General features: G+C 35.7%; 1 protein-coding gene and 1 non-coding gene across 7 annotated transcripts in view; one reads left to right on the forward strand and one right to left on the reverse strand.

Moving 5' to 3' along the window:
• The window catches only part of SOCS5 (suppressor of cytokine signaling 5), an 80,760-nt gene that overhangs the window by 14,195 nt on the left and 54,109 nt on the right, over positions 1–12,456 (forward strand). The window lies entirely within an intron of this gene.
• Positions 6,059–6,165, reverse strand: LOC128585108 (U6 spliceosomal RNA). Its single transcript, XR_008379854.1, has one exon. It is a non-coding gene; the product is annotated as a U6 spliceosomal RNA (small nuclear RNA).

The raw sequence follows: 12,456 nt of genomic DNA on the forward strand, positions 1-12,456 counted from the left end.
CATTTGCATATCTTCCTCTGTGAACTCTCTGTTCAAGAGAGTCCAGCCAGTTGCCAGTTTTAATAAGTGTTTGTTATTTTACTGTTAAGTTTTAGCCTTTGTGTATAGACATTCTTTGTTAGGTATATGTATTATAGATTTATCTCCTGGCCTGTGGCTTGCCTGTTTATTGTCTTGATAGCATCTTTCAACAAGCAAAAGTTTTAAATTTAATGAAGTCTATTTTATCAATATTTCCTTTTTTATTAGTGTTTTCTGGGTCCTGTCTAGAATCTTTGTCATCCCACAGTTGTGAAGATATTCTCCTATGTCTTCTTCCAGATGCTTTATAGTGGTAGCTTTTGTTTTTAGGTACATGGACTATCCTAGATTAATTTTCTGTTGTTGGAGAGAAGTCTTGGTTGAGGTTAGATTCTCCTTCCCCCCACATTGATAGCCACTTGTTCCAACATAATTTCCTTTCCTTGCTCTGTTAATTGCTTTGACACCTTGATCAAAGAGCAATTGACTGAATAAATAGGGTCTGTTTTTAGAATCTATTCTATTCATCTGTTTGTCTATCTTTATGCAAATATCACAGTCTCAATTACCATACTCTTAATAAGTCTTGAAATGAAGTAATATGAGTTCTCTGATTTGGTTCTTCTTTTTGAACATTGTTTAGACTTTTCTAGGTATTGTGTATTTTCATGTAAATTTTATAATCAACTTATAAACATCTACAAAAAGCCTTTTGGAATTTTATGTTTGCATTGAATCTATGAATTGGAAAGAATCGACATCTTTGACAATGTGATTTTTCAAGCCATGAACATGGTGTATCTCTCTTTAGACCTTAATTTCTTGAGTAGTATTTTGAACGTTTCAGTGTAAAGGTTTTCTGCATAGTTTATTAAATTTAAGTGTGCATGTTTTCAATACTTTGTTTTTCATGAAGGTCTGGCTAGTATGTAGAAATATGGTTAATTTTTGTACATTGATTTTGTATCCTATAGCCTTAAAAATTTTATTAACGCCAATAAGTTTGTTTTGGTTTTGGTAAGTTTTCTACCAGTGGATTTTCTGTATACCTGATTATATTGTCTGTGAATAAAGATCATTTTACTTTCTTCAAGAATTTGAATGCTGGCCAGATGCAGTGGCTCATGGCTGTGAACCAGCACTTTGGGACCCTAAGGCAGGAGGATCTCTTGAGACCAGGAGGTTGAGACGAGCCTGGGCAACAAGACCCTGTCTTTATGAAAAATAAAAAAATTAACCAGGTATGGTAGCATGAGCCTGTGGGACAAGCTACTTGGGAGGCTAAGGCTGGACGATTGCTTGAGCCCACGAGGTTGCATACAGTGAGTTATAATCAGTTTGAGCCCAAGAGGCTGCAGTGAGCTGTAATCACACCACTGCAACTCCAGCCAGGGTGACAGAGCAAGACCCTATGTCTAAAGAAAGAAAGAAATGAGTTGAAATGCCTTTTTCCCCCATACTTATTGCACTGACCATAATCTCCAGGAGAATAGTGAATAACAGTGGTGAGAACAGACTCCCTTTGATCCTGATCTTAGCAAAGGAAGAATTCAGTCTTTCACCATTAAATATGATGTTAGCTATAGGTTTTTCAAAAATCTTTTTATCAGATTGAAGCGATTCTCTTCTATTTCTAATTTTCTTAGGGTTTTTTCCACAAGTGGAGGATTTTTCTTCCCAAGTATCTCTTTTTTTTAATCAAGATAGATACATAGTATAGTATTTCTGCTTTTATTCTATTGAGATGGTGAATGGTATTGCTTGATAGATGTGTGATTGTTAGACCATCGTTGTTGCATTCTTGAGATCGATGCCACTGGATGAGATGTATTATCCTGTTTTGTTTTTGCTGGATTCAATGAGGCATGTTGGTCTAGCAGCGGTTCTCAACCTATGGGTCGCAACCCCTAAGACCTTCGGAGAACACATCCTGCATATCATATATTTACATTATGATTCATGACAGTAGCAAAATTACAGTTAAGAAGTAGCAACGAAAATAATTTTATGGTTGGGGGTCACCACAACATGAGGGTCATGAAATTAGGAAGGTTGAGAACCACTGGTCTTTTGTTTTGTTTTGTTTTTTAAATATCAACTGTATCTTGTTTTGGTATCAGAGTTATGCTGGCTTTTGCTTTATAAAATGAATTAGGCAGTGTTTCCTCTTTTATGGAAGAGTGTATGTAAAATTGATGTTCTTTAAATGTTTGATGGAATTTATCAATGAAGTCATCTGGCCCTAGAGTTTTCTTTGTAGAAAGGTTCTTATTTAAGGATTCAGTTTAAATAAGAATAGATCCAGGGCTGTTCAGATTTTCTATTTCTTTTTGAGTCTGTTTTGGTAGTTCATCTTTGGGGGAATTTGTCCATTTCATCTAACTTGTTGAATTTTCAGCATGAAAATAAATTATAAATTTTATGAAACAGTATTTCTCTTTTGAGTTGAGAATAATGGCTTATAATCCCAGAAATTTAGGAGGCTGAGACAGGAGAATCACTAGAGCCCAAGAGTTCAAGACCAACCTGGGCAACATACAAGTTTATACTATGTATCTCTTAAAATTTTTTTTAGTGGCGGTCCTATTAATCATGATCTATCTTCAAATGTTATACCTCCTAATGTGTAATACAAGAATCACAGTTATAATAGTATACTTCCAATTCCTCCTTTGTTTTGTACTTTTGTTGTCATGTATTTTGATTTATGTATTCTTTTTGCTTTGTCGTGTAGTTAACTTTTAGAACAATTAAAGATGAGAAAAGTATCTTTATAGTCTCAGCTACTTGGGAGGCTGAGGCAAGAGAATCGCCTAAGCCCAAGAGCTAGAGGTTGCTGTGAGCTGTGACGTTACTGCACTCTACCGAGGGCGACAAAGAGAGACTCTGTCTCAAAAAAAAAAAAGAAAGAAAAGTATCTTTAATATTTACTTCCATTTTAACCATTTCTTTAAATCTTCATTTGTATATATCAAGTGAATTTCTTTTGCTTGAAAAATTTCCTTTTACATTTCTTATAGTACAAAATTCCTCTTGTTTCCAATTTTGAAAGTTATTGTTGTGAGTATAGAATTTTAGATTTTCAGGGTTTTTTTCCCTCCTTTCAGCATCTTAAAGATGTTATTCCTCTGCTTGCTTGCATAGTTTCTGATATGAAGTCTGTGGTAATTCTTGTACTTGTTTCCCTGTTGGTAATATTTTTTCTTTTGGCTGCTTTTAAGATTTTCTGTTATCATTGGTGGTTTTGGGGGAGTTTATTGAGCTTCTTGTGTCTGTTGATGCATTGTATTCATCAAATTTATAAAATTTTTAGCCATCTGTCCTCAATTTTTTTCTTCCCAAGTATCTCTTTTCTCCTCAGACTCCAATCCCACATATGTTCAACCACTTAATATGCATATTAACTCACAGATTACAGAAATGCTGTCCATTTTTCTTCCAATTTCTTTCTCTTCCCTTCAGTTTGGAAAATTTCTGTTGCCCTGGCTTTAGGGTTAACTTAATTTTGTTTTAACTTTCTTCTTTGTCTAATTTGCTATTGTGCTTATCTAGTTAATTTTTTATATAAGATACTTTTTTTTTTCTTCAGTTCTGGACTTTCCATGAGGTTTCTTTATTTTTTTTTCTTTTTGAGACAGGATCTCTGTTGCCAGGGCTAGAATGCAGTGGCATCATAATAGTTCACTGCAGCCTCAAACTCCTGGGCTCTAGCAATCTTCCTGCCTCAGCCTCCCGTGTGACTGGGACTGTAGGCACACACTATTACACCTGGCTAATTTCTTTATTTTTGTAGAGAAAAGGTTTGGCCATTGCCCAGGCTGGTCTTGAACTCTTGGTTTCAAGCTAAGCTATCCTTCCACTTTGGCCTAAGCATGAGTCTCTTCTCTAGCCAAGATTTCTTTTTTATATGTATAGTTTCATTTCTCTATTAAAATACTTTTTTCTTCATTATGTTGATGTGTTGATTTAAGTCTTCGAACTTGTTTCTAGTAGCTATTGTAAAATCTCTCTATTTGAATGCACTTTATTTCTGCTATTTCTGGGTCCTGATTATAGATTATCATAATCAAAGCAGGTTCATGCCTTTTCTTGTATTTGGTAATTTTTGATAGATTTTATAATGTTGAGTGTATTTTTTTGTTTAAGGGAGTTGATACTTCTTGAGTGTTAAGTCTTGTTCTTAATGGAGGTTTATTTTTATGGATCAACTTGATCTTTCACGTTTGTCTTCAGGATTTGTGGTTTTAGGGTTTTTGTTTGGGGACAGTTTTAGAACATAGGTTTCAGTTTAGTACTTATTAGGGCCCACTAGTGAGGCATGCACCTTTCCTCTGCCTTGATTCTCCCATGTATCCATTAAAGTCTGTTCATTCCAGCTGGTGGAAACTGAATGGTCTTGGCTTTGTGTGAACTCTGAGTTATTTGGTCAAGAACTTCCCAGTATTTATTTTCTTGGATATTTCTTTGTCAAGCCTTATGGGGTTACACACCACACATACGTACAGTGTGGTTAGCCAGAAACTCAAGAAAATCCCGTTTGTAGATTTTTGGAGCACTTTCTCTGTATAGCGTCTTCCTTTGTGGAACTATGTCCTACAAATTCTAGCTACTTCAGACTCCACAAACCAAGTTGAACTCTGTCACTTCAGCTCAGTGAGACTGTTGACTCTATTTGTTTTTTCTTCTGGTTGTGTGGCTCTAGGCAGACAGCTGGGACAATCATAGGGCTCTCCACATTTATTTTCCTACTTCCAGGGATCATGTTTTCATACAGGTAACTGCCTATCTTCTAGTGTCTGAAAACTATTGTTTGGGATTTTTTCCAGTTTTCTACTTGTTTATAGCAGGAGGACAATTCTAAACGCTGTTACTAGCTCATGACTAGAAGTCATAGTCTTCCGCCTTCATTTTTGAAGGATGTTTTTGCTGGCTATAGAATTTTAAGTCAACAATATTTTCTTTCTTTTAGTACTTTAAAGTTATCATTTTATTATCTTCTAGCTTAGATTGTTTCTAATGAGAAGTCAGTGGTAATTCTTACAATTGTTCACCTGAGGTAATATGTCCCACCGAGGAAATAAGAGTTCAAAGTTTGGGGCTACTGAGGTCACTGGCATTTAAGGAGCCAAACTACTAGAAGAAGGAAGCTATGGAAAGGAAGTTTCAGAAATTCTTCCTCCGAGAATCAGAGAGATTCTCGCCTGGAGACTAAGCTGCATCACTATTCCATGAGTTCAGCCGAAGAATAACATCTAGGTGAAAAAACAACTAGAGAGTGTGATATGAACAACCACCTGAGCTGCAAAGGTCTGGGAGACATTAAATCCTAGGAGCCACAGTAAAGACACCTCATTGAACACCTCATGTATTCAATAGAGACCCCATGAAAGTATTAGAGGTAAGCTAATCCTAAATTTAATAAAATTGTGTAAAACCAACAGTAAAAAGAGAAATCTTTAAAGAGAGGGGAAAAAAGATATATTATAGCTTTATATTTTAATTTTCAAGCAATACAGAGTTACAGAAAAGTAAAATAAGAGGAAAAGTAACTCAGTATACCAAAGCCCAGAGTTTATCAGTTGTCTGAACATCATAGACATCTTTTATTGCAAATATACATGTAGAAGGATAATTTTATTTTAAAAATAGATTTATGCATTTCACACTATTTTTAATTTAAAGCATTTAAGTTTAATTAACCAAGGTAAATTTGTTAAATAAAAGCAACAGAGGAAAAATTGTTCAACCATAGCTGAATATTTATTTACTACAAGAGATACTACTTTTGAAAAGACTTAAGCTTAAAAAAGATTACTATAAAAGCCTAAGAGGTGAGAGTTATTGTGTCATTAATTGCATGCTCCAATAGTTCTCTTCTATAGAAAAGAATCAAGTGTTGGCAAGTATCTGCTGCTGGTAAGAACATGCATTGGTGCAGCTTTCTAAATGACAGGTTGGCAATATTCATAATCCTTAAAATGTTCACACTTTTGTCCCAAAATTTCATCCTTGGGAATTTTTTTTTTTTTTCTCTTTTAAAAATATGGAGCACTTCACGACTTTGCGTGTCATCCTTGCTCAGGGGCCTTGCTAATCTTCCCTGTATCGTTCCAATTTCAGTATTTGTGCTGCCAAAGCAAGCACCATCCTTAGGAATTTATCATAAGAAAGTAAGCAATGCATACAAATATGTGTTTGTTACTTATTCATCATTACAGTGGTATTTATAATGTTAAAAATAATTTGGAAGCTTCTCAAATGATTATATTATTCAATAGCCATGTAACCAAATGCCATAAATCCATTACAAATCATGGTCTTTAAAATTTTTATTTAGGGTACTGATTATAGTAAAAATAACTGGCAGGAAATAAAACTCATGAGTATTAGGATGTTTAAGGGTGTAAGAAATGTTTACATTGTAGTGAATGGAAAAAGTGGGCTGATACTTTTGAGTGTCTTAAAAAGGAAATATTTAATAGTATATAAAATAAAATATGCTAACTTTGAGGAGGTAGATTATAGATAATTTTTCAATCTCATACTATTTAATATTTTTCACATGTTCTATAATAAGTGTATACTATATTTTAATGCTAAATTGGTTAATATTAGTTTAATATTATAATATTTTTCACATTTTCTACAATAAGTACATACTATGTTCATAATCATCCAAAGAATAACATACTTCAATTTTTAAAATTCTGAGAAAACTAATGATGGGGTGGGGGGTGAGGAAAGGTGGATTTAAGTGAGTTTTAACTTTTCTTATCTTGATCATGCCTTTCCCCCCCATTTTTGCAGATTCTTCAGCTTGAGCTTTATACAGGGTGTCCCAACATATATACATAGGGGAAATGGGAAACTGTAGCTAAATTTACCTTTATTTATAAAATATTCATTACAAAATTTTACAAAATATTTCTCTACATGTTGAAGTATAAATATAAAAAATATAACATATAATACAAGTTTGTTAGTTTTTCTGGAGACCTTTAGGACACCCTTTAGATTTAATGAAAGGGATGTTTATTCTTATACTATGTGTGTAATATACGTCTTACTTTTTTCAGACTAAATCAGTCTCCCATGTTTCATAACTTAAAATTAAGTTTCTTTCATTTCTGTATAGCGCTTCTGTAAGTGCTTGAATAGATTTAGTATTTCTTTCCTTTTCTTCTTTTTTTCCAGAGCTGTTTTTTCAAGAAGTTTTGGTTTTGCTTTCTCAGTCACTGTTACTGCCCATTTCTTTGCAGGGGTGGATGTAGGAATGTCAAAAAAGAATGGAAGTCATTGTTTTTTTTTTTTTTTTTGGTAGAGACAGAGTCTCACTTTATTGCCTTTGATAGAGTGCGGTGGCATCACACTGCTCACAGCAACGTCCAACTCCAGAGCTTAGACAATTCTCTTGCCTCAGCCTCCTGAGTAGCTGGTACTATAGGCACCCGCCACAGCGCCTGGCTATTTTTTTTGTTGCAGTTTGGCCGGGGCCGAGTTTGAACCTGCCACCCTCAGTATATGGGGCCAGCACCCTCCCCCCCCGACAGGTGCTGCCCAGAAGTCATTGTATTTATTTGTCTTAATAAAATATTACATTTGCTGTCTGTAGCCCTGGCTTCTAAGGATATCCATATGCTGGTGCTATTCAGGCCCTCACTATAGTGATACATCTTCACATATTTTGCTTATAGAGAGGACATGTAAGAAATCTAAAGCAGAAGGTTAATAATATTCAAGAGACAGAGGGATGTTGCAGTTAATGAACAAGTAAATAGAGGTGTCCTCTGGGGAGGTACCCTCATACAGGACTCCAGAAAAGACCTTACAGTCTAGAGTCCATTGTTCAGCAGTTGCAGATCCAGAAGCTTAGTTTTGTCAGGTGCACTGATTTCATTCTAAGCAAATCTAATGAAGACTAATATAGAAAACAAAGGAAATTTTAAAATTTATAAATCATGATAACCGATGGCCAGCGTCTTCACTGTAGGGCTTTATGTGCCAAAAGAATGGGAATGATTGTGTTCACTGATGAGTGTGTGTTGTCATGAAGGCTAGACAGTGGTTCATCCTTTATTACCTCATTTTTAGGCTTTGTAAATGGCTCTGTAGCTGTAGGCAAGTTATTTAACCTCCTGAACCTGAATTTTTTCATTACCGAAATAGTAATATATTAACTAGTACCTTATAGGATCCTTGCAAGAACCCAAATAAGGTAATCCATGTAGAGTGATTGGCATCATTACTGTTCAGTAACTGGTAAGATTGTTTTCATCTACTTCTGGATTTGAGGTCTGTAACTTAATGGTACACTTGATCTTTTCTTGATTCCTGCCAACATGGGTGGGAGCTCTTCTGCTCTTGGTATTGTAGAGGTACTAGCATTAATTGATTTACAGGAACATTGTTGTTCTGAGTGATAAAAATTTAACTCTCATGAAGAACAATGGTGAATTTTTGCATAGATTTGTTTTACTGTGAGATTTAGCCATTTTAATATTTTGAGACTAAGGTAAGAATCTTTCTTTTAAGGAATTCAGTAGCATTTGCTTTTCCAGTTGGGCATTTTAAAAACAGCTTGATATTTCTTCTAAAACAAAGTCCAGATAGAAAATTTAATAAGCTGTTTTTACTCACAGCTGACAAATTTTTACGATTTGTGTTCTATGGTTAGTATTTCTAATTCATTATATTTGTAGATGATGTATGGGATCTGGTTCATTTTTCTGTTTTTCAGATGAGTTTACAGGGACATGGAAAACTAGAGTGAAACCGAGCCAGACAGCTGATACATCGTAGGGGGTCCCTTGGACTGTGAGGTGCCAGTGCAGCTGGGCCTAGGACATTGAGGCTCTTGAATAAATATTTATACTCTGGAGGAGGCAAGGAGAGCAGCAGCTCTCCCTTCTGGGTGTCAGCACCCTTCCTTTCACTTGTTGTGAGAAGGCAGTATTGAATTTAAGCAGCAAACTTGCTGTTCTCAGGTGCAGACATTCTGAAGAGTTCCTTCTAGAAGGAGTCTCTGCCTGCCTCTCCTTTCTTGCTTATCCAAACCCAAATCAGAGGTGAATAAACAAATGTCCTTTTTGTGTCAGGTGTCATGTCTGCTAACTAGACACTGTAGAGCAGTTGGGACTTATCCAAAAGCGTTTTTATGGCGTAGCTGAGACAGGTTACTAGACTCCAGTTTATCACAGTGCCTCTCTACTTCAGATGAACTTAACTTTCTCTTCTATGGAAGAGATACACATGGGAGACTTGTTAAAAAATGTCTTGACATCTGTTTTGATGTTACTCTTCACTTGCGCTATGTAGTACTTTGTTATTTACAGTTCTGGTGTCTAATTATCTCACAGGTTTTTTTTTTTTTTGAGACAGAGTCTCACTGTGTTGCTCTTGGTAGAGTGCGGTGGCATCACAGCTCACAGCAACCTCAAACTCTTGGGCTTAAATGATTATCTTGCCTCAGCCTCCCAAGTAGCTGGAACTACAGGCACCCGCCACAGCGCCCAGGTATTTTTTTGTTGTTGTTGTTGCGATTGTCATTGTTGTTTAGCAGGCGCCAGCTGGGTTTGAATCCACCAGCCTCAGTGTATGTGGCTAGTGCCCTAACCACTGAGCAGACCTGCATCATTTTGATCTCTCCCCTGTGTGACCCTTAGGGCTTGGATTTTTTTCTCTTATTTTCTTTTTTCCTTTCTTTCTTTTTTCTTTTTTTTCTTTTGAGACAGGTCTCTTTCCGCTACCCAGCCAGGCTGGAGAGCAGTGGTGTGATCATGCTCACTGCAGCTCAAACTCTGAGGTTCAAGCAGATCTTCCTATGTCAGCTTCCCAAGTAGCTAGGACTACGGGCTCCTGCCACACCACACCTGGCTAATATTTTCTTACTTTTTTTTTTTTCTTTTGAAGGAATGAAGTCTCCCTGTGTTGTCTCAATCTCCTAGGCTTACATGATTCCCACCTCAGCCTCCCAAAGTGCTGTGATTATAGAGTGAGCCATGATGCCAGCCAGGGCTTGGCATCTTTTAAGTATTCAGTAATTAACTTGTTGATTAGTAGGTAAATATTTATTGTCAGTTTTTTAATTGCCCCATATTTTATATTTTAGCATAATCAAACACACACATAAAAATAGGAAGCTGGATTTTCTACTTACAGCTCATATCCTTAGAAGATTTAAGATTCAGAAATTATACTAGTACTATTGTCATTTGAACCAACCTATGCTCCTACGTTAAATTTATATTTAATGCGTTAAGAATTAGGAAATGTTAGGGACAGTGAGGTAGATCACTTACTTAAATAAGTGGCTTTTAATCATCTAATACTAACTTTTAATGGCAGCCATTCAAAAATATATATAGTTATACAGAGAATGAGTAGTTGTCTTTGAATTATAATCCTCTTGTGTGTTTTGGTGTACTGATTTGCTATGGGGTTATTTTCTTGGCGAAAAAAAATATTTCATGCCTTCTTAGGATGGTTTAGAGTGGTATACCTATGACCGGTCTTAATGTTTGATCCCAGTCAGCATTCCTCGAAGTGCATGCTTTTGATGCCAAGGGGGATCAAGTGAGGAAAATACAAATAAATTAGTGTAAATCTGTGACTGCTATTAGAAAAAACAAAGCTCATTCCATACTTACAATGGGTAGTATTGTCATTTCTGTTCCAAGGACCAGTTGCATGAATGTGTAATCTTTATTCAGACTTCTATTTGGTTTGTATATGCTCTATTTGTTTTGTCTCAGATTATCTTTGTCACTCGGTCACATTAAATATTTGTGTTTTGTTGATACTAGGTAATAATAGCCTTTGTGGTTGGTTGAGGGATATAGTTGTTAGTGAGTCTAGAATTTATATCCATGTCATATCTTTGTAGGTAATTTTGTAAATCTCCTTCCAGTATCTCTTTATTCTCCCATTTCACTGATGTACCTATGCTGAAAAGATTTACTTTTGAACCTTAATTTGTAAAGCATTAGAAAGTTCTGAGATAATTTATACTATGTACTTTTAAAGGTTTTTGGCATGCTTAACATTAACATACAGCAAACTTGGTTATTTGGTTGGTATATAGTTTTATAAATTGTAACTCATGCATAAATTCATGTAACCACCTCCACAACTAAGATACAGGACACTCCCCATTCCCAAAAGTAACTTCAGGTGCTATCCCTTTGTCCAACATTCCTAACCTCTGGTTATCCTGCCCTAAGCCTGGTAACAACTGATGTCTTCTAAATTGGAATTATATAGTATGTTACCTTTCAAGGCTGGCTTTTTTCACTCAGCCTATGCCTTTGAAATTTATCCAGGTTGTTGCATGTATCAACATGTATCAAAGGTTGATTCCATTTTATTGCTCAATAATATTCCAGTGTATGGCTGCACTACAGTTTGTTTATCCTATAGAGGGATATTTCTAGTTTGGAGCAATTTTGAATAGAATTATTATAAACATTTATTTATAGGTTTTATGTGAACACAGTTTTTATTTCTCCAGCATAAATACAAAGGGTTGAGATTGCTGGGTCATATGGTAAGTGTGCATTGAACTTTATAAGACATTGCCACCTGTCTTCAAGAATGGTGTCTTATTTTGCATCCCCAGTAGCTGTGGTGTGCGAGTTCTAGTTGCTTTTCATCTTCTCCAGCATTTAGTGTTATCACTACCTCTTATTTTAATCTGTTTTTACATCATTTTTGCTTTAATGTGGATTTCCCCAATGGCTAATAATGTTGAAACATCTTTCTATGTACTTAATTGCCTTTTATATATTCTCTTTGGTGAGTTTTCTGTTCAAGTGTTTTGCCCATTTTTAAACTGTATATTCTATGTTTCCTTACTGTTGAAGTTTGAGAGTTCCTTTCATATACAGGGTACAAATCCTTTGTTAAATTTGTGATTTGCCAATACTTTCTCCCATTCCGTAGTTTGCTTTTCATTCTCTTCACAGTCTTTCATAGAACAAAAAATTTTAATTTGGTTAAGCCCAGTTTATAATTGTTTTTCTTTTGTGGATTGTTCTTTTGATGCTATGTCTAAAAGTTCTTTGCCTAACTTCGTGTCATAATGATTTTATTTTTTGTGTTCTAAAAGTTTTATAGGTTTAGGGCGGCGCCTGTGGCTCAGTCGGTAAGGCACTGACCCCATATACCGAGGGTGGCGGGTTCAAACCCGGCCCACCAAACTGCAACCAAAAAAAAAAAAATAGCCGGGCGTTGTGGCGGGCGCCTGTAGTCCCAGCTACTCGGGAGGCTGAGGCAAGAGAATCGCTGAAGCCCAGGAGTTGGAGGTTGCTGTGAGCTGTGTGAGGCCACGGCACTCTACCGAGGGTAATAAAGTGAGACTCTGTCTCTACAAAAAAAAAAGAAAAAAGTTTTATAGGTTTGCATTTTACATTTAGATCTATGGTCCATTTTGAATAATTT

Source organism: Nycticebus coucang, chromosome 4 (genome assembly GCF_027406575.1).
Source record: "Nycticebus coucang isolate mNycCou1 chromosome 4, mNycCou1.pri, whole genome shotgun sequence".
In the NCBI taxonomy this organism is placed as follows: Eukaryota; Metazoa; Chordata; class Mammalia; order Primates; family Lorisidae; genus Nycticebus; species Nycticebus coucang.